Source organism: Amblyomma mixtum, chromosome 4 (genome assembly GCF_055824585.1).
Source record: "Amblyomma mixtum isolate Tamu chromosome 4, ASM5582458v1, whole genome shotgun sequence".
Taxonomy (NCBI): Eukaryota; Metazoa; Arthropoda; class Arachnida; order Ixodida; family Ixodidae; genus Amblyomma; species Amblyomma mixtum.
Window position 1 is genome coordinate 136,249,385 of NC_143015.1, and position 14,950 is coordinate 136,264,334.

The 14,950-nt window shown below is 47.5% G+C and overlaps 1 protein-coding gene across 1 annotated transcript in view; it reads left to right on the forward strand.

Annotated features, from left to right (window-relative positions):
• The window catches only part of LOC149348342 (uncharacterized), a 358,890-nt gene that overhangs the window by 238,740 nt on the left and 105,200 nt on the right, over positions 1 to 14,950 (forward strand). The window lies entirely within an intron of this gene.

A 14,950-nucleotide genomic window follows, 5' to 3' on the forward strand; every position in this document is an offset into this window, starting at 1 on the left:
CTCCGGAGCTCTTTCCCTCAACACTGCCACTCTCATTTCACTGGCCTGCGGCTTTACCTTGCCGCAACCATCTTTCATGCCAAATAATGGCTTCGCAAACTATTCCGCGGAACTACGCGCCGCCAGCGCAGGTCGCTTGCAGGCACAGCCGAAGCGCGTGAAACGCTGCTCAGGGGGTGAGTTTTAGCGGCACTTACCGGCTGGCTTGGTCCCTACTCGGAGGTCACGTGGTATTTGTTCGGCCGCGCGCTCCCATAGAGGGTGGCGCGATGCGCAGGTCGCCCAATATACAGTAGGTCGTGGTCAAGGAGGATATATAGAATTTGCTGGAGTGGAGAGGGCGCTCTCCGACCGAAGCCGCCTGCTGCCATCTTTCCAGAGGCAAAAAGCGCGCTTGGCGCCGGCTCACGCCGCTGTTTTCCGGAGTTGTTTTGCAGATTCCACCTGCTGATTCCACCAAAAACATTCAGTTTGTCTTAGATGCGTGTGACATGATAAAACTTGTGCGCAGCTCGTTGGCAACTGTAAGCCACCTTATTGACATGGAAGGAAATCACGTGAAGTGGGCTTATATAGTGGCATTGGAGGCGTTACAACGTGGCGAAGGGTTGCGGCTTGGAAACAAGCTCTCAAAAGTGCACGTCCAATGGGAAAAGCAAAAAATGAAAGTACGATATGCAGTACAAGCCTTGAGTGCTTGAGTTCCTGACGCCTTGGACTTCTGCGAACAAGTGCTCAAACTGCCACAGTTCAAGGGTTCCAGTGCAACATCTAAGTTCGTTAGGCTTTTTGATCACTTGTTCGACATCATGAACTCTCTAAATCCATTTGCATGATCATACAAGGCACGCCTCTTCGGAAGGAGAATGAAGGCTGCTGGAAGCTATTCTTTCCCGAGGCCCGTGCCTACATGGGCTAAGAGATCCGGCGGGACGTCCAGTTATACAGGGACTGAAGGAAACTGGGTTTGTTGGATTTTTGGTGTGCATGACCAGCACAGAAAAACTGAAAAAACGGAAAGTTTGTTCAACGATAACATGTGAACAGTGCATCGCAGCCCTGCATTCGGATCAGCTGCCACCTTTAACTAGGCAAAAGAGCCGAGGTGGACTTATTTCACCGGAACAAGACGTTGTTAGTCTTTGTGAAGCAGTTGAAAAGGGCTTCGACGGCTACAGGCAGAATATGATACTATTAAAATGGTGACGACAAGATCGAAACATCTCATCCTTGAAGTCCTGGGAACCTCCACAGAGAAAAAGTGGTTTCAGAAACTGGAGGACCACATCCTTGACATTGACCCACTTGGCAACCATGTTTATAGTTTGTGCAAAAAAATCGCTGAAGAACATGTGAAAGTGAGAATACATCACATGACAAAAGAACGAAACCGTGAACTGATCAAAAAAAAGTGAGACCCACTTTTGTCGAGGGTGATTATTTTCAATCACCCCTAAGGTATTTGTCATGATGTTTTTGACCGCGTGTAAGATTGTTTCCTTAATATCTGCGCAGTTGAGCTGTCCTATGCACATCTCTTGCCTGCTGGTTGATTGAAAATAAACGTCTAAAACTAGAACCGCGCATGTGCATTCCTTTCGAAATGCGAGCAGCTGCATCAGCAAAGCGAAAAGGCACAAGCGCGGCTGCGCTACGCTTTTCTCCATAAAATTTGTGCACTTAAACTGGCTTTTACATGCCAGTTGACTGCTAGTTGATGGAAACGAAACGTTTATAACTAGAATCACTCGTATTCGTTGCTCCGCAAATGCAAGCAACTTCATCGGCAGCGCGGAAAAGCACGATGCGCCGCAGCGCTAAGCTGTTCTCCTTAATATCTGAGCTGGCAAACTGCCTTCTACATGCCAGTTTGCCGCTGGTTGACGAAAAATAGACCTTTACAACTAGAACCACTCGTTTGCGTTGCTTTGTAAACGCGAAAAAGCGCGGCTGCGCTATGCTTTTCTCCTTAGTATTTCCGTAGTTAAACTGCCTTCTTCACGCCAGTTGGCTGCTAGTTTATTGAAAATAAACGTTTACAACTTGAGCCACACGTTTTCGTTGATTTCTGAATACTAGCAACTTCAAGAGTATAGCGAAAAACTAGAAGCACGGCTGGGATCCGCTGCTTTTCGCCTCTGCAGGCTGCGCTATGCCTTTCTCCTTAATACTTCTGCAGTTAAACTGCCTTCATCACGGCAGTTTGGTGCTGGTTGATTGGAAATAAGCGCTTACAACTTGAACCACCTGTTTTCGTTGCTTTCTGAATGAGCGCAACTTCATCGGGAGCGCGAAGAAGCAGAAGCGCGGCCAGGCGCGGCTGCGCGCTGCGCTCCTTTTTGCCTCTGGTAAGATGGTAACTTGGTCGTGGTACGCTGCCCGTCTTCGCCAGATAAAGCTCTCGGCGACGTTTCACCCTCAAGAACCGATCCATAATGAGGTCTTACCTTCCGACGTTTAGATCAGGTGGTGTTGTCATGGTGAAAGGCCAAGACACGGAACAACCAATGCTCCAAATCCAAACAGAGCACGATGCCAGCTACGCCGCTACGAATGCACAGAGTGAAAAGCGCGGGAAGAGCATCGCGTTGCAGATTCAGTCGTTGTGACTGACACCGCGCTTCCGTAGATATGCTGTCAAAAATATGTTCGCAAGGAACAAAAAATAAAATAAATGTGTTGTTTTATTCATTGTTCTCAAATTATGCAAGTCAAAATTTACATTGCTTCATTACGTCTAGATAAAAAACAATTGCTTCCCAGTATCAATAAAAGATCGAAACCGAAACTTTTGAGTTTCGGTTTCGTTTGATGTCAGAATTACGGGACTTTCCTTTTATCTCTCGATGAAACTGCTCTCGTCCGAGAATTATTTAAATGCTCAGCATTGCAACGAAATTGATGCCGCAGCATTGCACCTGCATTTTGCTTACACATTACATTTCACCGATTGATAAATTAGGCTCACCATGCATGCAGTCATGTGCGCAGTGTATTCGTAAAAAAAAATATTGAGATAATACGAAACGTACGTCGATCGAGCGTTTCGTCCTCAATTTCCACGCGCCTACTGCGCGTGCGTCTGCCATATACGTCACCGGCCAAGCCAGTGGGTAGCCAACCATGGCCCTACGATGGTCCCCGTGTGGTTGCCCGAGCGTTGGGATCATTTGCCGGTAGCTGGCTAAACGTTTTTGGCCAACTATTAACCAGCCCAATTGGCAGCCAACCACGGCCCGACTAGGGGCCGCCATTGGTTGGCCGAGGATACCGGCTGCCGAGCATTGTCCAATTGCTTACCGATGGCCGGCCGTCGGCAAATTTCACTTGGGAATCCACTGACCAATAAAAACCCTCAATGCTTTCTATTAATATTTTTTTTACAGCAAAATCTGATAGTTCCGCATTTCATGGCTTTGTTGCCACTTGGCCGGCAGCGACAGATGCATTTATTTCTAAGAAATTTGGATTCGAAGTTGAAAAGTTTTTCCCGCCGCTGTGATTCAAACTTGGGATTCTCTTATGACGACATAGGACTAAGTGACGTGACACATGACATGCACGTGACGTAACGCAGACTCTGTGATTTATGACGGCCAGCAAAGCGGCCTAGCAGCAGCCGAAAAGAAAGCTACCGCCGGCCGATGTCGATGCAGACACTCTCTGAGGCTCTGGGGTTTAGATAATAATGGCCATGTATATAAATCTGTGGTGGATGTTAGCAAAAAGCGATTAGAAAATTAATGGCTGAAAAGCAGAGAGGTGACATAAGGCTACAAGTGTAGGAAACAGTATTGAGAGAAAATGGCGTATTTTAGTAACAATTTAGAACACAGTTAAACAAAAATAAAGAAAAAAAGCCGAGCATGGCGCGAACTGCCACTACCCCGTTTCAAAGGGGACGCTCCTATCTTCCGTCCATCCATCCATCGCCGCGGCAAAAATTCCGTTGCAGCCGACTGCAGTTTTTCGCCGATTCCAGACACCCAATCAAGTTCCTTCTTAAATTATTTATCGAAAATCTCACTATCATTGTGGTTGGCGGTTGAACCAAATTGGGCCAGTAGTTTGCGCAGGAGCATGTTTTCAACCCAGACAGATAAATGCGGAACACAGTATATAGTATTCTGCATTAGAGCACTGCACGGGCATCAATCTGAGGCCCAAGCCCGGCCCGGGCCCGAGACGTGAAGCCCGAGCTTGGCCCAGGACCGCGGCTTCAAGCCCGGGCCCGGCCCAGGCCCGCTAAATTATCGCTCTAGCGAGCCTGGTCCGGCCCGTGAATCCCGGAGTGAAGCCCAGTCCTGGCCCGGGCCGTTTCACAGTATCGCTTCAGGTATACTGCTCACTCTGAGCAATTAGACTGCTACTAGACCGATAAGAAACTGGCCGACAAAAGTTCTGAAACCCCAGTTTGGCTTACAGAAACTTGGTTCTTTTTAACCCAGAAGGAAGTGATTAAGAGTAGTGCTCGCCAGGCGCATCTTTTGGACAGTGATCTCGTGTAGGTGCGCAAGATGAACTCGGAAGTTCCGAGAGCCAAATATAAAGGGCTGCATACGCGTGTAATCTTTGCATTCCCCCATGATTTTAATCAGTTATATTTTGCCGCCCGCGAAGTATGAACATTAAAGCTGCCTAGTAAGCAGTGAGATGACATTTTTTTTAGTGAACGCGATCTCACAGGTTGAACCCATAGCCGAACTGGTCGCCTTTCAGCAGAAACGAAAAGCTAAAAGGCTTGAGTATTTCACGGTGTGTGTTTTGAAGACTATAAGCGTCCGGAACAAATATGCTCTTCCCGAATGCATTTCTAATAGTGTTTAGGTATTGATTTGGGATGACGAACGATCAATGGTCAATTAAGACCGGTTGAATTTTACCAGAACACTTGTCATGACAACCAGGCTGAAGAAGCAAGGATAGATGTGGTTATGAGATGAAATTTACAAACTCTTGCGAGCTTTTGTGGCTATTTCATTTACGAGACGTTCCGGTCAGCTGATCAAAAAGAAAACCAAACGCGCTTTAGTTTGTGAATTTTTCCACATGAGAAAAATAAAGCTATAAAATAAAAGCTATGTTTTTGGGGTTTATGGGCCCAATGGGAGTCAGGCTGTGAGAGACACCGAAGCAGAGGGCTCCGGATCATTTCTACCACCTGGGTTTCTTCACCGAGCAATGATACTACAAAGTACTACATGGCTGCCATGCTTGCCGTTTAAAGAGAGAGGCAGCCGCCGAGGCTAGGAGCAAACCTTGGTTCCCCGGCTCAGTAATCAAGCGCCTTGACCACTAAGCCACCGCGGTGTGGAAATAAGGAAATATATTAGTCAATGAATAAAGCTTAGTTTTTTTCTCAGCGCGTACTATAACCCATAGCTCATCCGTGTCGCTGCTCCAATGCCGCAGTTGTGTACTTCACTCTGCAATAGTGAATGAATAGTCGGACACCAGCCGTTTCTGTACGGACCCCAGCCGGCTTAAGCCGGCTTAGGGCTTAAAGCTGCGGGCCTGAAGCCCGGGCTTAAGCCCGGGCTTCAGGCCCGGGCCCGACCCAGGCCGGCAAAACAAATCATGTCCCGGCCCGGCCCGCGGGTCGGGCTGGGCCCGGGCTTTCGGACTGTCCCGAGCCCGTGCAGTGCACTATTCTGCATATCTTTTTTTGCTGCCTCGACGCAATGAAAATGAGCCTAGAGCTCAGGCATTGGGTAACGTTTTTTTTTTAAGTCTAACAACGGTACTTTCATGATTTAGCTGCGCATTCTGAAAACCCATAATCGTCTGCGCCGAGATCAGCGAACTGAAAGCCACCGGCGCCAGGTTGCCACCGATGGGCAGCGGTAGCGCCTTCGAAGGACGCGCGCGCCTTGCAACGCTCTCCCTGGTGTCGTGGCGCTTAACGCTGCAGGCAACAGATGGCGTCACCAGGCCCCTTGACCTAGGGCGTAGGTGTAGGTAGAAGCGATGTAAATGTAACAATGGCGGCTGATCCCAACAAAATGGCCACTAGGAGGCCCAGAAAGAAAACTACGAAAAAGAAATTTAACGCCAGGATCAGTTACATAAACATGCAAGGGGGTAGAAAGAGAGCGAAATGGCTAGAAATAGAACAGCAGTTAAAGGACGAAGCAGTAGGTGTGTACGCTCTATGGGAGACACATCTGAGGGATCTAGAAGATCCACCTTTCATCGATGGCTATGTCTGGGAAGGGTGCAACAGAACAACAACGGAGAAGAAGGGAGGAGGAGTAGGTATGCTGATACATCAAGGAACAAATTGGCAAAGAATAAAATCAACTTGCAAAGAACATGTCTGGGTATCAGGTACAATTGCTGGCAAAAGGACATGGCTAGGGGTAGTTTATTTAGGGACCGGGGACAAATGCAGGCAAGAAAACAAGGATCTAGTTAAGTGCCTCAATGACGATATAAAGCAGATTGGAGACGGTGTCGATATTATTTTGCTTGGAGACATGAACGGCCACATCGAGGATCTGGATGGATACACAGATTGTAACGGGAAGTTAATGCCAGACTTGTGTGAGCGGCACAACTTAGTTATTGTCAATAGAGAAACTAAATGTGAGGGACAAATCACGTGGGAATCCCGTAACATGCAAACAACCATTGACTACTGTCTAATGTCGCAGGGCATCTATAGCAAGCTCGCAATAATGGAAATAGACGAAGAGGGGAAGGACAGCCTAGGAAGTGATCATAAACGTATTAGTCTACAGTTGGGAGCCCTAGTCAAAAGAGAAATGCAACGAAGTCCAAAAGACAACGCAAAATTAAATGATGAACAAATAGCGCTAATATCAGCCGATATAGAAGAAATAATTGAGAAACGCCACATGGAAAATTGGGATTATAATCAGTTGGAACTGCTCATCGCTACAAAAATGAAACAAGTGAAAGGAGTTAACCGCTGGAGAGGAAAGAGGAAGCCACGAAGCTGGTGGAATATGGAAATTAAGGAGGCCATCGAACAACGACGGGTGGCTTCAAGGGAACACAGAGAAGCAAAGAGGGCGCAGTTATCTGTAGAGGAAATAGGAAAAAAATGGGAATCTTATCGACAAAAGAAACAGCAAGTTCAGGTCCTAGTCCAGGCTAAAATAAAGCAGTCCTCTGATAAATGGCTGGCTGAAGTTCGCGAGGCAAATAAAGGGGGGCCAAGAAAATTCTGGAACCATATAAGCTGGTTGGGAAAAACAAATCAAAGAAAGCAGGAACAGATTATAGATGCTGAGGGAAAATGTTTGGAGGGAGACGATGCTGTGGACTACATTACGTCATTTATAGCTGCGTCTTTTAGCGACGCCAATGGGGTAATCTCCCCAAGTGAGGCGGCAACACAGGACAGCACAAAAGAGAACAGCTTAGAACTGACTAGTCTTAACTGGGAAAAGGCGGAAGCGAATATTCCTAAAACCACATCCGCAGGGATAGACGAAATTCCAATTAAGCTGATTAATGAACTTGGCCCAAGAAGCAAGGCCGCGCTGATAAAAGCATTGGAGGCAGTCATAACAAATCAGCAAATTCCGCACAGCTGGAGACAGAGTAAAATGAATTTGATTTATAAAGGGAAAGGAGATAAGATGAACATAAAATCCTTCCGTCCGATTACGATAACATCTGTTATGTACAGGCTGGCAATGCAGGCGGTGAAATTAAAAATGCAGTCATGGGTAGAAGGGAATAGGATACTCGGAGAACTTCAGAATGGGTTCAGAAGGGGTAGGCGGTTAGATGATAGCCTGTTCGTGCTTACCCAATGCATAGAAATAGCTAAGGCGGAAAATAGACCTCTGTTTATAGCCTTTCTAGACATAAGCGGTGCATACGATAACGTGAACAGGGAACTCCTGTGGAGCATATTGAAAGATTTAGGTATTGGTGATGAGGTAATTGATTTTCTACAGGAAATCTACCGAGATAATGAAGTTGAAATTACATGGGAAGGGAAAAAAAGTACCACAACTGTAGCGGTGCACAAAGGATTAAGGCAAGGTTGCCCTCTATCACCGCTGCTGTTCATGCTTTACGTGATAAATATGGAAAGAAGGCTAGAAGAAAGTAATCTGGGTTATAATCTATCGTACAGATTAGGCGGAAATGTAGTTGAGCAGCGACTCCCGGGTTTAATGTATGCGGACGATATTGTACTGTTAGCAGATAGCCAGGAAGATTTACAAACTTTGGTTAATTGCTGTGGAGATGAAGGAGACGCTCTAGGATTCAGTTTTAGCGCAACTAAATCAGGTGTGATGATTTTTAACGATACAACTGATCAGGTGCTTACAATACAAGGCCACGAAATACCCAAAGTGGCCGAATACAAATACCTCGGGATATGGCTAAACGAAGGGCAGATATACACGGAAAAGAGAGACGCCGGGATAATGAAACATAGGGCATTATGGGGGTACAACAAATATGAAGTACTAAGAGGTATTTGGAAAGGAATAATGGTGCCGGGACTTACTTTCGGCAATGCGGTTCTGTGCTTAAGGGCAGAAGTTCAGTCGAGATTAGACGTAAATCAGAGAGCTGTTGGAAGATTAGCACTAGGTGCCCACGGCAAAACCACAAACGAGGCAGTACAAGGGGATATGGGCTGGGCATCGTTCGAGGCACGGGAAGCTAAGAGTAAAATACTATATGAAGAACGCCTGAGGAAATTGGACGATAACAGATGGGCAGCTAAGGTATTTAAATATTTATACAGAAAGAACGTTGACTCACAGTGGCGGAAAAGAACTAGAAAACTAACCAGTAAGTATGCCGGTCATGAGGACGGAGAAAGAAAGAGCATTAAACGACAGGTTAAAAACGCGGAAGTTAAAAATTGGATGAATTCAATGGAAAAGAAACATAGTGTAGAACTATATCGATTCTGGAAAAGGCAGATCAGGAAAGAATTTTTCTATGATAACTCAAGAGGCAGTGCCCTACTTTTTGAAGCTAGATCAGGTTGTCTTAGAACGCGCAGCTACAAAAAGAAATTTAACGAAGAAGATGACACATGTGCAGTGTGTGGTAGATCTGTGGAAACAATTGAACACCTCATAATCAAATGTGATGGTATCCATCCGGATGTCGATGCAGGCACAGTCACTCTTTCTGAGGCCCTAGGGTTTAAAGATAACAATGGTCATGTAAATAAATCTGCAGTGGAAGTCAGCAAAAAGCGATTGGAGGATTGGTGGCTGAAAAGCAGAGATGTGGCATAAGGTTAGAATAGAAGGAAACCGTAGGAAAAGTTGATGGAGAATCTTAATGAGAATTGCCAACACAGTAAACAAAAAAAATAATAAATAAAGAAAAGCTGAGCATGGTGGCAATTGCCACCACCCCGTTTCAAAGGGGGCGCTCCTATCCATCCATCCATCCATCCAACCTACCTTGACCTTGGCGAAATTCCGTCGGCTTCTGGTTTCTGAATCTCGGCGCATCCGGTCTCGGGTTGCATCATACGCGGCTGAACCAAGGAAGTACCGTTGTCAAACTTTACTAGGAGACAAAAGTTACAATTCCAAAGCTCTGCGCGCAGTTTCACTGCAAACGAGACAGCGGTTGAGCAGGAAAAATTGATAGGTTTTCGCGGTAGAGATGGACACTACAACATGCACACACGCTGCGTGAATTTTGGACTTTCTGGCATGCTGTTACACAAAACTCAACATTGATTCTACACCCACAAAAAGTTGGGGAATGTTTCGCTCTACTACGGCCACGCTACTAGAAGTACTATGCTGTATAGATCACAGTGGCGATCGAAATTTCAAGCAGCGCGCGGTGTATTAGCCGCGGCTTCATTAAAAATCCAGTTCCGCCCTGTTTTCGTTTTTTTTTTAAATTGAAGTGCCGTCCGACATACCCAGGTGGTCCTCATTAACGGTACGGTGGACGTCGCTGTAGGCCCATGGCTAGAGTTAGTTACTGCATCATGCTGCATGCTACGCGCCTCTTCCCTGAGAAGGGGTTGAAATTCATTCAAGTGATTTCGTTCGCTTCTCTGCTTTTAATCCCACAGTAAACACACAGAGTAAACAGCATTCGCCAAGAAAATTTCCTTTCCCTCCCGAAACACATATTAATTCTCTCTCTGTCGTAGTGAATGGCAGGTATAAGCAATTTTCAGCGCTCAACAATACGGGTTGCAATGCCAAAGAATCACATAATAAAAGAAAGTGTTCCAACAAAAAAATAAAAAAAATAAAACAAACAAAAAGAAGCTCCGCCGTCGAGCTCTCGACACTCCGTTGAACCTGTCACAACTCTCCACTGTGTGTTCGAAACTTGTTTTGCCCCCGAAAGGGCGGAGCGGGGTTAGCGGAGCCTCCTCCAATGCACACCCCTCAAGAAGCCGGGCGCCGGGCCGGGGGTGGCTGTACCCATTTTTACCGGTGGGTGTCCGGCGGTGGGTTTCGAACCAACCACCTCCCGCAGCCGAAGCGAGCGCCCAGACCACTAGGCCACGACTGCGGTTTTTTTTTTGTCTTTATTGCCTGTTTTGACAGATTACAACAGATCATAAACAGATGTTCTGCGCTGCACACTCAAACAACAAGAACGGACATGTGTTTCACTCGCGTGAGAAAATCAAAACTGTCTCAGGGAACACAACTCTCCCATCAACTCGATAACTTCATCTCCAAAACATAGCTCCTTGTACACTTCACGTAGCTTAAATATGTTTTCTTTGAAGTAATCGCGGACAGAACGCGCATCTTCATCACAGTGTCGTACAGCCATCCTGCTTCGCCAAATACTGTGCAGGCCAAGCAGGAAAATTACATCATATTTATAAAGATCCGGCTCTATGTCCAGGAATCGTATCCCATACGGCGTTAGGGGTAAGTCTTTCTTTATTGTACGCTGGAGCACGTCCCAAAAGAGCAGCGCATCCCAGCAATCAATAAAAACGTGTTCTATTGACTCTGGTTTGCGACACAACAAGCAGTCAGCACCCCATGGTAGAAACAATCCCTTTTCCTCCATCCATGTTTTAACCAGCAACGTCCCAGTGTGTAACTTGAAGAAGAACGTCTTCACACCCGCTGGCACCAACATTTTTCGTACTCTTTTTAAAACATTTCCTGCTTGGCCTCCACTATACATAGATCGATAGATTGGCTCCGGGAAGACAGAGTCGAGCAAATCTTTTAACAATTTCTTACGCGTGACATTAGAAAGATATTCCAAACTGAAGCGCGCATTCAGAAACCGGAAAGCAAAGACCACTTCTTTCAAAAACCTACTTGCACTGTATCTCATCCCGTCCACACTAGAAATAACATAGTTTGGCAAAGCCGAAGAAAGCCCCACTTGAATAAATGTCCGCAGGAAAGGGTCGCGTTGATCTCGAAGAAACAGAAATCTTGACACCACCTGCCTCAGGTACAAGTGTGGCAAGGAAAGACCCCCTTTTCTCAAACGCAGAAATAAATTATCACGTTTAGTCCTCTCCCATGAGGACTGCCAAACAAAAACTGCGAAGAGACGATGACACTTTTGAATGCTAAGTCGAGAGCATGAAAGGACCTGCAACAAATAGCACACTTTTGAAACCAGATATACATTGCATATGTTTGCGCGCGTGAATACAGACAGTTCCTTCCCCGACCATTTCTGTGCACGCGTGGAGAGTTCTTGAATTTTCTCCTTCCAAAAGTCATCGTTATCTCGATACTTGTCAAGAGGTACACCTAGGTATTTGGAAGGAACATGTGACCATTTTACACTTGCATGAAACAAAGGCGCTGATGCCCAATTCCCATGCCAAAGGCCCGCACACTTGTCCAGGTTAACAACGCTATTGGTTACATCACAAAATCTACGAACAACCGACATCGCATGTTCTATGCTGCTGTGGTCACTACAGAAAACTGCCACATCATCGGCATAAGCCAATACTTTAATTTCACATGCTTCCAGTTCGAAACCACGAATACAGCTGTTATTTATTACATTTCGGCAAAGTGGCTCCAGGTACTGTTATAGCGGGACAATCTTTAGGGCCAAGCAACCCTGAGCTACCATGTGTCACGTGTTGGCGGCTTTCCCGCCAGTCTGTACCCTGCCACCAGCAATAAAGGACGTAACATATAATTGGCGACGAGGTAAAAATGGCAACTGCGCTGGGCACGATTGGGGAATTCGTTCCAACAGAGGCGACGTCTTGGCCCTTGTATTTGGAGCGCGCCTCGAATTTTTCTTTCAAGCAAACGACATCGACGGTAACGAGAAGAAGCGAGCAACGCTCTGCAGCGTTTGCGGCCCAGCAACGTATGCCATCGTTCGCTCCCTTTGTTCTCCGGATGCGCCGTCGGCCGTGGCCTACGATGAGATCGTCAGGCGTCTCTCAAACCACTTCTCGCCGCGACCGTCGGTGACAGTACAGCGTTTCAAGTTTGGCACACGTCAACAGCAGCCCGGTGAGTCAATTGCCGACTACATCGCAGAATTGCGACGTCTCTCGGAACACTGCGATTTCGGTGCGTCGCTCGATGACATGTTGCGCGACCGGCTAGTGTGCGGGGTGCGAAGCGAGACCCTTCAGCGTCGGTTGCTGGCGGAGCCGGAGCTTACGTTTGCTACAGCTCGGGAGAAAGCCATTGCAATGGAATCTGCGCAGCGACAGACCGAGCAAATTCGCGGCAGTGCCGCATCGTGTGAAGTTGGCAGCGTGAGCGGGCAGCGTTTCGACCCGTGTGTTGCGAAGGTCTCTGCGCCAGTGACAGCCAAGGAGGGTACCCATAAGCAGGCTGGTTCGCCTGGAAGCACAAGCGTATGTTTCCGCTGCAAGGGTGCGCATTCGCCAAGCAGTTGCCCATTCATGAATATGCAGTGCCACTTCTGCAAGCAACGAGGGCACATAGTGAGAGCATGCAGGAGGAAGGCGGCAGCTCGCGCTTCGGCTGAACCCAACTCTCAGAACAAAAAACGGGCCAGTGGAGGCCGTCACAAGAATGCTGCGTCGGACGTTTACGACGTGTTCGTGCTGTCTGGTGAAGAGCCAGCCGTGAGAGTGGAAGTGCGCGTCAACGGAAGTCCCCTAGAGATGGAGGTGGACTCTGGTGCAGTGTGTTCAGTCATCAACGACCGGACTATGCAGAAGCTGCGAATATCGAAAAGGGCGTTGCGCCCAAGTACTCTTCATCTCCGAGCTTACAATAACAAGGAACTACGAGTGTTGGGTGAACTGACCGTGAAGGTGGAATTCAAGGGGCAGGAACATCGCCTGCGATTGGTGGTGGTTAAGGGTGCTAGTATCGGACTTCTCGGTCGGGACTGGTTCAAGTCTTTGGGAATAAGTCTGAGTGGTGTTCACAGTGTGTACGAGCCGAGTCGAACTGGCAGTAGGGGAACAACAGCCTTGCTCAAGAAGTATTCTTCAGTCTTTGAGCCTGGACTTGGGACAAGTAAAGGGCCTCCTGTACGCATAGAGGTGAACCCGGCAGCTCCGCCGCGATTTCTGAAGCCACGACAAGTACCGTTTGCATTGAGACCGAAGGTGGACGAAGCACTGGACAAGTTGGTGAGCCAAGGCATTTTCCAGCCTGTGCGGCACTCGAAGTGGGCAACACCTGTCGTTCCAGTTGTCAAAAAAGATGGATCGATAAGGATCTGTGGGGACTACAAGAGCACAGTCAATCGTGTAGTGCAGTGGGAGACGTATCCCCTGCCGACACCGGAGCAGCTGTTTGCCAGGCTGGCAGGTTGCTCGAAGTTTTCAAGGCTAGACCTCGGACAGGCGTATCAACAGAAGACTGTTGATGAAGAAACAGCTGACTTGTTGACGGTTACAACACATCGGGGACTGTTCCGCGTAACCCGTCTTCAATTTGGCGTGGCAGTGGCAGTGGCTATCTTTCAGAGGTACATGGAAGAACTGTTGCATGGAATTGATGGTGTTCTTGTGTTCTTGGATGACATCTTGATCGGTGGAAAGGATGAGGTGCAGCACAATGCTCGTTTACAAGAAGTGCTCAAAAGAATTCATGAAGACGGTCTGCGACTAAAGTTTGACAAATGTCAATTTGGTGTTGAGGAAGTGTGTTACTTGGGATTCCGTGTGAACTCTGCAGGTGTGCAGCCGACAGAAGACAAGGTGCGTGCTATTCACAAGGCCCCAGAGCCGACATGCAAAAAGGAACTTCAAGCCTTTTTAGGAGCTCTGAACTTTTACAACAAGTTTCTTAAAGGAGCAGCTCATGCCTTGGAGCCACTGTACCGGCTGTTGGACAAGGGTCGCGAGTGGCGTTGGATGGAAGCTGAGGCGGAAGCATTTCGCCAGGCGAAAGATCTGCTACAGTCATCACATGTTCTGGTGCACTATGATGTCAACAAACCCCTAGTGCTGGCCTGTGACGCATCCCCGTACGGACTGGGTGCTGTGTTGAGTCATGTGTGCGAAGATGGCAGCGAGAGACCGGTTGCATATGCGTCGAGAACTATGAGTGCGGCAGAACGGAATTATGCCCAGACAGACCGAGAAGCGCTCGCCATCGGCTTTGGCATAAAGAAGTATCATCAGTTTCTATATGGGAGACATTTCAAAATTGTGACAGACCACAAACCCCTCTTAGGACTGTTGCACCATGCCAAGCCCATTCCCCAGGTGCTATCACCACGGATGCTGCGTTGGACCCTCATGTTATCGGCTTATGACTATGAAATTGAGTATCGACCAGCGGAGAAGCTTTCCAATGCTGATGCATTCAGTCGTTTACCACTGAGAGCCAGTAGGGCAGAGGAAGAGGAGCAGCGTCTTTGGGAAGTAGGGATGCTGGAAATGGCGCCGGAAGTAGCATGGAACTCTAGGAAGGTGGCAAGATTCACGTCAAGGGATAAGCTGTTGGCTAGAGTCTGCAATTGGGTGCAGCATGGGTGGCCAGAGGGTAAGCTGCCAGAAGAGTTTGCAGCGTTTGTGAGC